The 14,221-nt window shown below is 33.9% G+C and overlaps 1 protein-coding gene across 1 annotated transcript in view; it reads right to left on the reverse strand.

Moving 5' to 3' along the window:
* Positions 1 to 14,221, reverse strand: part of Tenm1 (teneurin transmembrane protein 1) — a 748,830-nt gene that overhangs the window by 214,966 nt on the left and 519,643 nt on the right. The window lies entirely within an intron of this gene.

Consider the following 14,221-nt stretch of genomic DNA (forward strand, 5'->3'; position numbering starts at 1 on the left):
CTCTGTTATGCTTACAGACAAAAGTCTAGCATGGCTGCCCTCTGAGAGGCTGCACCAAGCAGCTGACTCAGATAGATGCAGACACCCACAATCAAACAGTGGATGGAGCTCGAGGACTCTTTTAGAAGAAGAGTAGAAAGGATTTCAGCTCCTAATGGGCTAGGAACTACACAGGAAGACCAAGAGAGTCAACTAACCTGGGTCTTTGGGGCTCCCAGAGACTGAAAACATCAACCAAAGAATATACATGGGCTGGACCTAGGCCTTCCACTACATATGTAGCAGATGTGCAGCTTGGTCTTCACATGGGTCCCAAACAACTGGAGCTGGGACTATCCCAAACGCTGTTGCCTGTCTTCAGGATATGTTCTTCTAGCTGGGCTGCCTTGTCCAGCCTCAGTCTGGAGAGACTTGAAGTACCAGGGTGGGGCTATACCTAGGATAGCCCCCACCCGCTCAGAAGAGAAGGGAAATGTGATGGGGAAAGGAGTGTGAAAGGGAGTGAGGCAGTAAAGTGAATAGGTTAAATAAGAAGAAACACGTTCAAATGATCACTATTGTGAAAATATTCTAGTAGAGAGAGAACATAGTCTCCGTTCACTACACTGTTCTTGACTCTGAATTCTATGAAGCTAGGAAACAGTTTTGAAGTATTCATTATTTTATCTGCAGCATATAAGCATAGTGTTTGGCAGTTAGCATTTGGGAGATAGAAAAATCTGACACAAATAATTGATTTCCAGTCTATGTACAGTAGAAAATTACAGAAATTCAAAGAAAACCCCCAAAGAAGAAAAACAACCTGCCTAAGGTGCTCCTACCTAAAGGGAAGAGACACAAAATGTAATATAATAAAAATCATTCCCTATTTTTAGAAAATATCTATCAGGGATAAATGGAACTTACAGTGGTGAACAATCATGTGAGGTTCCCTTAGGTATGAAATTTTATTGGTACTAAAAATTTGAAATTTATTCAGTTTTGAGTTGCTTGTATTGATGCCATTAATCATTAATTAGTCGTCTTCTTCTTCTTCTTCTTCTTCTTCTTCTTCTTCTTCTTCTTCTTCTTCTTCTTCTTCTTCTTCTTCTTCTTCTTCCTCCTCCTCCTCCTCCTCCTCCTCCTCCTCCTCCTCCTCCTCCTCCTCCTCCTCCTCCTCTTCTTCTTCTTCTTTCTTTCTTTCTTTCTCTTCCTCCTCCTCCTCTTCCTCCTCCTCTTGTTCCTCCTCATCATTTCATCTGCCCCTTCACCCCCCTCTAGTAAAAATTAAGGTGGTTTGAATCTTGCCATATTTCACAAAAGTATTCTTAATAGGTAACACTAAGTCCAGCTGACAATGGTGGCTTGAGGAAAAGGGTACTAATGCATTTCTAATCATTGAAATCTTCAATTTTTATAGCTAACTCAGTTGGTGAGTGAGTGGTGAGATTAAGGAAAATGATATATGTGTAATAAAAGCAGATTTTTCCGGAGGTTTATTTTTGAGGTAACTGGAGCTGAAGCAGAGGAGAATTGAGAATTGACTAGCTGTAACAGAGAGGAAAGGGGGCAGGGAAGAGGTAATATTTCTGACCTTCTTGCCAGTAATACCTAGCAGCAAATGATCAAGTAAAGGTTGGCAAGCTAGCCTCTGCCTTCTAGGCTGCCTCATAGTAACTCTAATACATTTGACATATCTTATCTCTCAAATCAATGAATGACTGCATTAGGCCCTTCTGGTACATCCTGGACTAGGTCCAGGAACCTTGGGGTTTCCATCCTACTGGGCTATAATTTTTCTTTTAAATCTTCTGGGACTTGAATCATGTTTTTCTTCCTGTTACAATTATATTTTTTTCTCTTTTGTTTCCCAGAAAGGAAACTAGTTCGCAAGTTAGTTTTAACCGTAGGTTCTTTTCAAATCTATAAGAAATTCCAGTTTCTGAGCAAACAAAATGATAACCACCACTACCCTTTATAACTTCACTGGAGAGCCAAAAAGAACTGTCAATGAAACGAGAAAGGATTCTTTAATCCAGGGAAAGAATACCTAGACTCCATTCATAACTATAATGGTCTTTAAGAACTTGCCCTCACTCTTTGTATCATCATAGGAAAGAAACTTCTTTAAGTAAAAAATTGAACCCAAAGACCTATTTAAATCAGTAGCCCTGATTATTTCCCTTGCAGAATTACTCCTTCTAATTCTGTAATTTTTACATTCCACTTATTATTTTTCTGCTAATTCAGGGAAATGGGTCATGTTTTCAAGATGAAGTGGCTATACAAAGAATTTCGGAATATTGTGCCATCAACCCTATCTGTAGAGATTCATCTTACTCTGAATTCTTATCTCCTTTCAGTTGCTTTCTAGATTGTCTGTCATACTTCATGATGTCACTTTTCAGGCAGCAATACTAACTTGTGTAACATACTCAGGATTTATAACACATTTCATCATTTAGTACAATAATTCTTTATCCAGTACCCCAAAGTTACACATACTTTTCTAACTTTTCCATATTTTATAAAAACCTATTCTTATGGCTTCTTTTGCTTTTGAAAGTGTATTTTCCCCATTATATTTTGCCTCCTGTAATCCTGCTGTCACCAGCCTATCTTTAGCTTTGGATTAAGTAGTTTTTCTTGTCAAATGTCACAAATATCTATTTGTATTACTTTTCTTTATTACTGTATCACATATTTGCTTCTGGATTTCTACTTGTTCGTCTTTCATCACATGCTATTGTAAACAATTAAAATCATTTATATGATAAAATTTAACTTTAAAGATAGAATACTAATACATTCCCAGTTGTCAATGACTTTTGATTTTCCAGACTAACCACTGATATCTGTTTTATAAATATTCTTCCTAAACATCTGTAAATGTATATACATACATTATGTATGTACATATATATGTATGTATATCCTCTCTTCTCCTCTCCTCCCCTGTCCTCTCCTTTCCTCCTCTCCTCTCTCTGTCTCTCTCTCTCTCCCTCAAACACACACACACAGTGTGTGTGTGTGTGTGTGTGTGTGTGTACGTGTATTTATAGGTTTTGAGCATGTTTTAGTCAGAATTATATAATCTTGCATGTTGTTTCATGAATATGTAAATACTTTCCAAACATACTGCTATATCCATAAAAACTACCTTACTTTTGTAAATTCATATTTATTCCATGGTTTAATCTTTTAACCATAGATATTTGGATTGTTCCTACCTTTTTCTTTTTTCTATTGTGGAAGATAGCTTTGTTCCACCATGATAGCATTTCTCTAGGATATCATTTAAAAATGCAGTTAATGGGAAGACTATATCCATGTAAAATTTTGATAGGCATTGGCAATATACCACACCACTTTATATAAGCAGTGAGATGTAGCTCTTTTTCCATATCTTTGGCCAGTATGAAGAGTTGAAAGCTCTACTTTTAAACTTGTATTTTCAGATTAACAGTTAATTGAACACCTTTTCCTGATTCTCTCTGAAAGTCCATCAAAAAAAGTATGAATAGTATTCAGAATGGTGCGTAGTAAAACATATAGTGTTCAGAAACTAGAGCTGCACCTTGTATTCTATAAGTGCACTTCGTACTCTATAAGTAAAGATCAAGTCATGCAAAAGGCTTGGAATGACTTGAAGAGTACAGTCAGCCAGTGCTTAGGCATTAAGAAGACTCACTGGATACTCCTCAATGTATATTATTCTTTCTCAGTGCCATTCTTCTATGTAGCCAAACATGACTTCTTTTCATTTTATTGCTTTTTATTCTGTTTTCTATGGGAATGGAGGAGCTTGGTCACTATGCCCTATCTGTGAGCTCTTGAAGTACTTGAACAACATTACCAAGTATCTTCAAAATCCTCTTTTCTCTGAGTGAATAACCTATCCTCAAGGATCTTTTTGTTCAGGATTTCAAATTTGACTCCTTTCTCACTTCTAAGTCCCCTGATCCTTAATAAACAAAAGAATAGAAAAGAATTTTTTTCCACAATTTAGCAAAATGCACTTCTGAAATGTTGGCATGCTTTTTTTCCTATTATGTACTCTATAAAGTTTGTTTTGATATTAGGTACATATTTTTACTTACTTTTGGACCTCTCATATCTTAAGACTTTTAAAACATAAATTATAAATGATGTACAAAATCTAATAATGAGTCCATGACATTTCAAAATGCATCAAAATTTAATTTACTCTAGTGATATTGTCACACATTTAAGTTGTGACTTTTTTCAGCTCTGAATAACTGATATGACTAAGTAGCTGTTTAGAAACATTACATAGACGATGATTATATTTGGATACCTTGTTCCAACAAGGCACAGGAATAAAAAGGTTGGTGCTTTGTGTCAGTTTCTTTTCACATACAAATCTTGAGTTAATTCTTTCCAGGGCTTTTCTTGTGGTGGTAATTATTCCCTACAATTAAAGTTACATCGAAAGAATAAAATGTCATCACTATGGCACTGGAAAAATAGTAGTGACTTAGAAGGAAGAGGTGTAGTATATCTTAATTGCCCGAGATTCAGTAAGACAGAAGGAAAAATAATATAGTCACAGTTACTTGTATTGCCAGTGATTGTATTCAGTTGATGTCATAGATAAATCTAGGGAATATTTTATGAATCTCCTTTATGCAAGGTTAGTATGATATAAATGTTATTTAGTTTTGAGATTGTTCCATTTTAAAGTATTTGTCTCTAATACTAAAAACAACGTGGATTTGTGCAAGGTATTTAGACCTAAAAACAGTCGGAATAAATGAAAGACTCAGGGATATCTAATTGTGACTTTGTATGTGGTATATTGAGATAATTTTTGTCTTTCAGATGATGAATGGATATCAGCTATGTAACTAGGAGATGAATATTTTTACCCTCTTTTCTTGTCTAGTAAACCAGTGTCCTCTGGAGAAGTCTCCCATTATCAAATCCTTAAATGATGTAATATTTGCAAAACCATTGCTGAATGAAGCTCTAATGTTGATATGCAGTAAGAATGTAAAAGACTAGAAATCAAAATAGAATAATACATTTTAGTCATACTTCAGTGTTCAAGAATATTTTAAGTGGCATATGTTTTCTTTTCATTGACAATCCTTGCCCTTGCCAAATCAAGATGACTGACACTCTTAATTTGCAATTTCCTAAATTTCAAGAGGTTTCTTTTTTTCTTTTTGATTGCTATATAATGGTTTACCTAATTATTTTTCAAGTTGCAATTTCTGGTGTTTAATTTCAAAATCAATTTAAGATGTCTTGAGCTCCATTAATACAGTGCAATAGTGCTTTATTCATTTTCTAGCAAAGCATTTACTTTAAAAAATGCATCATTCTAATGATTTTAAATTACTCTACAGTGTACATACCAATTTACAACTATTACAAATTTTTATATTTTTTCCCAAAGCACTCTAGTTTTAAAGATATACTGTTTTTCATGATGAGATGAGAGTTAACTTTTAAAAGAACATGGATACAATTTAGAGCCTTAAAATTATCTGATTTAAGTTAAGTAAATAAAAACTCGCATATTCCATGAACATACAAAATCATTATATGATTAGAAAAAGCCTACAAAATGAAATGATTTTTCTGTTTTCAAGCTAATGTGAACATTCTTTATAAATGTATATAAACCACAAGTGTGTGCATGCATGCATGTGTGCACTCCCCACCCCCACAGAGCAAGCAATGTGTTTGCATGCCAGTTTATGTTCAGATGTCCTTGGGTGTGCACAAATAGGCAAGCATGTATCTCTGAGTGCATGTATGGTTATGAAGTCATGTGAATGATGGTATGACGGCATGGATACTTGAGTGTGAAGTATGAAGTTTCTGAGAGTATGCTTGCATAGGGATGACTGAAGTTGGATTATATGCATATAATGTGCTCATGAGTGTATGTAGGAATGTGTTTGGGTGTACATGTCATAGTTGAAAGTGTCCTTGAGGTTTTTTTTTTTTTAACTAATGTTCAGTATGGAATGGAGAAATTTCCATCAAACTGCAAATGCGAGCATGTCTGTGTGAGTGTGTGTGTGTGTGTGTGATGTATATAACTTATAACATTTTAAAATTGATAATGAGTCTATCAGGATTCTTCATTCACAGTGGCACATGCCACTTTTATGGCATTTGGTGATAGATAATTTGGGATTAACTCTTAAAAGTCTGTAATTATCATCTATCTTATACCCCAGAGCTCTACTGAAGATTCAGAGAGCATCGAGGACCTTTCAGCAATAATGTTGATACTTGCTCTTTTGTAGTGTTCTCTTTTTTTTTGGTTAAAGCATGCTGCTTTATAAGGAACAAAGGACAGCCCTGTGGAATAAAGCTACTATGTAATGAACACCTGGTTCAGGGTTTGCATTGTTACATAAGTTATCTTATTTGATCTTACCTACAACCCTGTAGTGTTAGATACATTTTTTTAAGTCTAAGTTAAGTGAGTTGTCAATGGTCAGGTGGCTAATTGGCAAAAAGGCTAGCAACAAATTCAGGTCTGTCTCACTGTGTAACTATAATTTTTAGGTTACTCCATGCTAAATCTTTCACAGAACCTATAACTCCCCTTCGTCGGAGTGGGTTTAGTTGCCTATGTGCCCCTCAATTACTTTGTCTAATGAGGGCTAAAACGTGATTTATATTACATTCATATGTATATCTAAGGCAATGAATTCATTCATGCATGGCCTATACTTCTAATGGTAAGTCCCACTGTGCATTTAATTTAGAAGATACTGACTTGATTAAATTCATTATTAGTTGTGAAAAACTGTTTCTTTGTTAACTATCATGGACCAGAGGGTTTTCCTATTTACCAGCATCACAAACTTTTTGTAAGTATAAACATTGAAAAATTAATAGTGTTGGCTCTGTTTAAAATAATCAGCAACAACCAATTCCTCACCCATGTTGATAGTCCTTTGTATGATTCCTTGTTAAGATGCCAGGAAGTTGGACTGGAGAGATGGCTCAGCAGTTAAAAGTATTTGCTGTTCTTCCAGAGGTCCTGAATTTAATTCCCAGAAACTAAATGGTTATTTACAAACATTTATAATGGGATATTATGGTATCTTCTTCTGACATGCAGGCATACATAGAAATAAAGCACTTATGTGTGTATACAAAAACATCTTTAAAATTAAAGAAAAGATGTTAGGAAGTTAGAATATCTAATGAAGCCTTAGTTTCCTCATTTACAAAATGGGGATAAATCACACTTATGAAACAGGGGTTTCAAGAATTAGAAATAGTATATATAGAACAATTTAATCATAAGTGCTAAGGATTATAATGATAGTTGTATCTGACCCTGTACAAGTTAATGATGGATATGTACTTGGGAATAAAATTCAGCTTTATCTTTGATTTAAAATTTTTCTTCTTAAAGGTTATGTGATTCAAGGTTGCTGAATGTCTCTATGTTTTCATTTTTTTTTGAAAACTACCAGTAGCATTTTATAGCACTGTGTCCCAAACTATGTTCCTAAGAACATTAGTACTTCTATAAGATATGAAGAGATGTGAGATAACTGAGTTTCCTAATCTAAGATCTGTGGGAAGCTCTTTTGGAAATATTTCTTTATGCAGGGTTGTTTAAAAATCTATAATATGGGAATGCACTTTGTGAATTTCTTGATGGAAGCTAACTCATGCTGTATTTCTCCTGTTTTCTGCCCAATAGAATATTTTATATTTCTCCATAATACTCGGCATTAAAACTGTTATATAGAAAGTATTTCCACTGTGAAGCTGATGTATAGTAAGAGCTCAATAAATGTAATAGTATTGCTATTATCATGACCATAATCATCACTTCAATCATTAAAATGGAATGAGCTATAATGAATAGGTTGAAGAGGCCTACTAATATGTCATGATGATCATAGTTAACAAAAATAAGAAACTTTAATTGAAAATTACTAAGAGATTTTCAATGTTTGTCATAAAACGATTTCTGTGTGAGGTTGTACTATGTTCAATAGCCCACTTTGGCCATTAGATGTTGTTTGCACATGCCAAAGCATTTCATGCATCAACATATGTATATAAACCTTTACTAATTAGTTAAAATCAATTAAAAATTTAAAAGCCCTATTATAATGCAGATAATCTGGTTCAGAAAGCAGAAAACTAGAAATCTACAAACTCTGAAACCAGAGGATTTTGTTTGCTAGATTGGGTCAATTACAGCCATGAAGGTTACATATTTTTGCAGACAGTATACTAATATTAATTCTCTTTATTGTGTATATATAGATTAAATGAGTTCTTAGAATCACCAAAGGGTTCTTTGACACTAAGATTTTTTTCTGAAATATAAGAGGTCAGAATTCCACAAGTAAACACCCAGTCATTTGAACTATACTTTCTGATTCATTTAATATAATTATAAGTCATTGTTTAAGTACATCTATTTTCTCACAAATGAGAGCTTGGCATCTTTTCTTTTCCATGTATATAGAAATAAAAATAACTGAAAACATAGAAAATATTAGGTAGAATGCTTTTGAATTTATAACTCACACAACTTAGATTTTCTTCTTTGGATCCCAATTTAGTTTCTTGGTGATCTGGAAATAATTGGCCTCCTCCATTCTAAATCTCTTGTCAAGTGGCATACATTTTTCTTAGATGTAGGGTCTTTTAAAAACTATGTTTAAACTTTTATCTATGCTTTATTTATTGTTTTTTATACTTAAGAGCTGACTTATAGGTTTGTGGTTGATTTTTTTTTTTACCAGAAAGTTTTAAGGAACTATGTGGGTAGTTTTCCCAGAAATCAATCTTTTAGTAAGGGAAATATTAAACCAAAAGAAAAACTTCATGCACACACATACCATGTATTTCCATATGTGTGTATACCTAAGGATAAATTTGTGAAAATTGCCTATATCCAGCCTGGGGGCAGTCATTATATATTTTATTTGCTGTATATTGTGTTTGACTAGGATTATCTTCACATTTTTAAAATATCATCTTTAAGATAGGTACTCTAAAAGCTCAAAATGAAATCTGTCTTCACTATTTCACATTTTGGAATAGCTATTCCAGAATTTGTTTATATTTATGTTTAAATCATCGACAAAAGATGAGTGAGTTCAGTATGGACTGAATGGCTTTTATATTGTACTGACAGACCACAGATTCATAAAAATCATTTCAACCATGTTCTCATGTATCTCAAGGGGAAGAAGGAGTCGTGTTCATTAAATATAGACTGATAAAAATTAAAATCAGGATACTTACTTGGTCCTCCTTTCCTAGTATTTAGTTTGAGTTGACATGTCAATGTGTATGGGGGAAATTTTACAAGGCCCCACACTTTGTGAGAAGTTACAGGCAATCTATAGTTACTGAGAGAGGCAGAAATTAGTTTTCTCTAATGAACTCCTTGACATATTATCCAATCCCAATTGATTATCTCTAAACACATGCATATATGAGAAACACTACTACTTATTTTTCTAGTGCTATGATACAACACTATTATCAATTCAACTTAGAAAAAATGCACCTAATTGGGTTTATTGTTTCCAAAGTTTGAATCCATGAAGACAGGACATGGTGGCGAGAATAGCTGAAAGCATACATCTTGAACCACATACAGGCAGTGGAAAGAGCTAAAGTTAAATAACATGAGTCTTTAGAAACCTCAGAGTTTACTCTTAGTAACATACCTCCTTCAGCAGTGTCAGACTATCTAATTCTCTCTAAAGAACAACCAACTGGAGACCATATACTCAAAGGCCTATGACTTACAGGGGACATCTCATTCAAACCATCACAAACACTAAATGGACTCAGTAGGTTATGAACAGTTGCTGAACTCCTATCTTAGCTGACATAAAAAGAATATACATTTTCTTCCAGTGATATTTTATAATGACTATCAGAGGTCAAAAATGGATTGTTATATGTTTTTTCAGTAGCTATATTAAAAAGTAAAAAAATACAGATGCCATTTTTCTTAGTATTATATTTTTAGTCAATATACTCAAGATATTTCAACATGCAATCAACACAAAAATTAATAACCAGGTACTTCAATTGACTTTCTGTATAGATCCTGAAGAAAAGTCCTTAGTAAAAGCGTATTGCCGAGAACAACACAAACTCAAATTTCTGTCATTTGTCTTTAACTTGGGTACACATTGTCATTTTATGTTGTTTTGAAGGGAGTTTGAAAGCATGGGTAAAATTTTGTCATTTGTTTCTGTTTCTTTAAATAAGGCTATAGCTCCCATTCTTACATCTGTGTGTGGGTATGTGACTGTTATTGGTCAATGAGATATAAGTAAATGTTTCTAGGTATGGTTTCAATGAAGAAAATGAAGGTAAAAAGGATGCCATACCACACTACCTCTTACCTTAAATGAGGACATTTTAGCTAGAGAACTGGCTATCATTGTGCAATGTGAGTATAAGGGTTTGAAAGAGTGGTGAGCTGAAAGCAGCTTTTTTTCTAGAATCTCCAAGAACTTCTGTGCTGTCTGCCCCTAGATAGTTTTGTGGGGTTTTGTTGTTGTTGGTTTTTTTTTTTTTTCCTCAGAGAAAAATCATACTTCCGTCTTGTTTAAGCCACCTTTTGTTTTCCTGGAGAGAGGTAATTCCTGTTGCTGAACTCTAATCTTAGCCACACACAAGGAATATAAATTTCCTTTGAATGATATTTTATAATGAATAATAGAGCTCACAGACAGGGAATGAAGAGATGGAACAGCTACTTTCTAGTCACCTTTTCAAATAAACCATCTATCTGTGTTCAGGAAACACAAGAAACAAAACCATCTGGGTAAGGACAAAAGAATGAAATGACTTTGGAGTAGAAAGAATTTTCATATTCCTTTAAATTAATTCAGGCTCACAGTGTCTGAAAATGAATTTCTTTGAGACAGCTACTAATTTATCTCCTTCATATAAACGATTTGTCTCTGAAATATGTCTTTACAATGAGAATTGAAATATAATGACAATAATAGCAACCATTTATTATCATAATTTAGTATCTTCTGTGTGAGAAGCACTATGCTTGGGGATGCTTTTATATAATGTCATTTAACCCTGACAACTATCCTGGAACTTGGGAATTATTTCCCCATTCTGGAGTCTACAGAAGAGCCTCAGAGAGTCAAGAAACCTCTTCAAGGTCACACAGTAGCTGAGAGAAAGACCCAAGATTTGACTTTATTTCTTTCTGAATATTTTTCTGCTTGAAACCGTGACAATTTTCATAACACTCTGTGTGCTAAGAAAAAGAAAGTTTTGAGGATACTTCCCTGGGTGTGTTCACTGCCAGCTTCCTAGAGATTCAGTGAAAGTGTTGACAATGAAAATGGAATATCACCTAGTGAATTCAAACAAGCTCTGTGAATGATATTTAGATACAATGTTTAAATGAGAAATCATGAGGCTTGGTTCTTTTATTAACTATGGACTCAGTAATTTGTATGACCACATGAAAGTCATTCAACATTTTGGTGACCCAGTTTCCTCTTCTAAAATCTACAAAGCATTATTAGGCAATACCTATAATCTCATCTAGTATTCCTATTCCTCACTTATACTAATAAGTTTATCAAATAATGATTATAAAGGAACAAAAAGAAGACTGTTAAATAGGCAATCATATTTATAGTGTTGAAAGTTTCATTGCCTGACATGGAGAATTCAATTAAAAACTGAATGACTGTAGCAGAGAAGTGTGGGAGGATTGCTTTGATTGTTGAAGCTGCCTACTCTTGACTTCACTGTTAACCTCACTGATTTTGACTGCTATGGTTTCAAAACTATCTTCTGAACAATACTTTTGAGAATTTTTTTTTTAATGCACATTATCTGAACCATTTTGCTAGCATGGAATGAGCTTTTCAAGGTTTGTTGAACTCTTATATGTTTACTTACACATTAGTAGAATAATTTCTTGATTTAAGTGAAACTTATAAGTTCTTTATTTAAAACTTGGAGTGCAAACATGCTAATTACTGAAAATGAATTAAATTCTGAATTTAGTCTAAAAAGACAGCTTTTAGATTTTCAAATTAGGTTTTATAGTGATAATGCACCCAAGACTTTTTTAGTAAGTCTTGCTCAATTAAGATACTTATGATCATCTGCTACACTGATTGACCTAAAGTTCAATAATGATCCATAGTGGAGACTATATTTTTATCTAAACTCTGAGTTTGTGTAATATCAAGTATCTACATGTGAAATGGAGAAACTGCTTCAGATGTAAGATAATATATACATACACCTTATATATATATATATCTATATATGTAGCATTATATCTCTTTATCTGTCTATCTATCTATCTATCTATCTATCTATCTATCTATCTATCTATCTATCTACCTTTATCTACCAGACTACACTACAGTGAAACACCATATTGTAGGATTTAGAGAAATTAATCTCAAACTGCCTGAGAAACTTGCCCCTATTGTTTATATTTCATAATCCTTGAGATGCCATGACATTTGTGGGGCAAAAAAGAAATCAATGATCTTACCTAACACTGAACTTTATTTGCTACAATAATCACTCTCCAGGCAAGATGTATACACTGGTGCAATAATAACATGACTGTTGTTGGGTAGCCAACTACTTTCTGATTGGATTTTATGCTTGCTTCACAAAAAAGAAATAATTTCTGATACTATAAAGAAGACTGGAATTCTATATAGATGGGGAAGTATACATCTTAAAGGCAAAGAACACTATTGTTATTTTGCAAAATAGTTATGTGGTCATGCTGCCTTCTAAATATTTATGTTTTTTTCCATAGATATCTGGTGCTCTTGACATTAGTAAAAGAAGTTTCTTTTAAAACTGGGTAGAAGTCAATAAAGAGATTCATAATTGGTTAAAGAACAGACAATAAGTGAGTATTGAGTGCTCAATAATAAATCAAATATATTATATGTCACCCTCACCAAGTCAGATAACATCACATTAGAGGAAGTAGAGTGGAGAAGAGTGCTGTGAAATGCTCTCTTTTGGACTTGACATGGTTATTACAATCATTAACTCATAGAAGTCATGGTTATCTATACAGGAACTGAACAAGGTGAAGCCAACCAAATTTCCAGCATGGGTAAGGGAGAAGCTTACAAGTCTCCATCCATAACTAAGGAGCCACTGATTTATGATAACACCTGGGGAAGGGAGAATCAGTCTTTGGTAGAATTCCTATGTTATAATGGATGGCTCCATACCTATGCACAAAATGGTAGCAATAATTGAACTTAGTGGGATATCATAAAACAAACAAACAACCCCCCCAAAACAAACAAAAAGCAAGATGAGAATTTGGAAGGTAAAATATTTCAGTGGGGACTCAGAAGACAGTTGGCAGGCAAATAGATGAGGGCATGATCATATTTGGTTGTGTGCATATATGAAATTCTCAAGAATAAATTTTGAAAAAGAAAAAGCAATCATACTATGTGTTCTGAATCAGAATGGTCCCCATAGGTTCATATATTTAAATCCTTGGTCTCCAGGTAATGAGATTGTTTGGGAAAGTTTAGGAGATATGACCTCATTATAGAAGTTGTGTCACTAGAAGTGGTTGAGGTTTAAAAAGCCACTTCCAGTTAGCTCTGTGTTCCTTATCTTTGTTGTCAAGCCATGTAAGCTTTTAGCTACTATTCCAATGTTAAACCTTCCTGCGTGCTACCATGCTTCCCAGAATGATGGTTATGGATTCTAGCACTTTGACCCATTGAACCCTAATTAAGTGGTTTATATTATAAGGTTCCTTCATTATAATTTTTCTTCACAGCAGTATGGAAGTAACTAAGGCAGAAGTTAGTACCAGGAATGAGGTTTTGATGTGACAGTCCTGACCATGCTACTTTTGGAGAAATATGGAAGATTTGAGTATTTTGTACTAGTAAAGTAGTTGGATGCCATCAGAGGTATTTAATGAGCCATCCTGGTAGTATCTTGGAAGCCATTTGTTCTTAGAACAATGTGAACAATGGAGGCCCAGTTCAAGAGCTTTTAGAGGGGAAGCCTTTTAATAATTTCATTAGAGACTATTGTGATATTTTGACAATAAATGTGGCTCCTTTTTGGTCTTGTCCAAGGAGTCATCCAGATGCCAAATTGAAAAATTTTGGAATAACTTCCTTGGCTAAGTAGATTTCATGGTAGCTTAACAATATTGATTCTGTGTGAATATTAATGGTCACTCTTATGCAATCTACAATGA

This window comes from Arvicanthis niloticus, chromosome X, assembly GCF_011762505.2.
Source record: "Arvicanthis niloticus isolate mArvNil1 chromosome X, mArvNil1.pat.X, whole genome shotgun sequence".
Taxonomy (NCBI): domain Eukaryota; kingdom Metazoa; phylum Chordata; class Mammalia; order Rodentia; family Muridae; genus Arvicanthis; species Arvicanthis niloticus.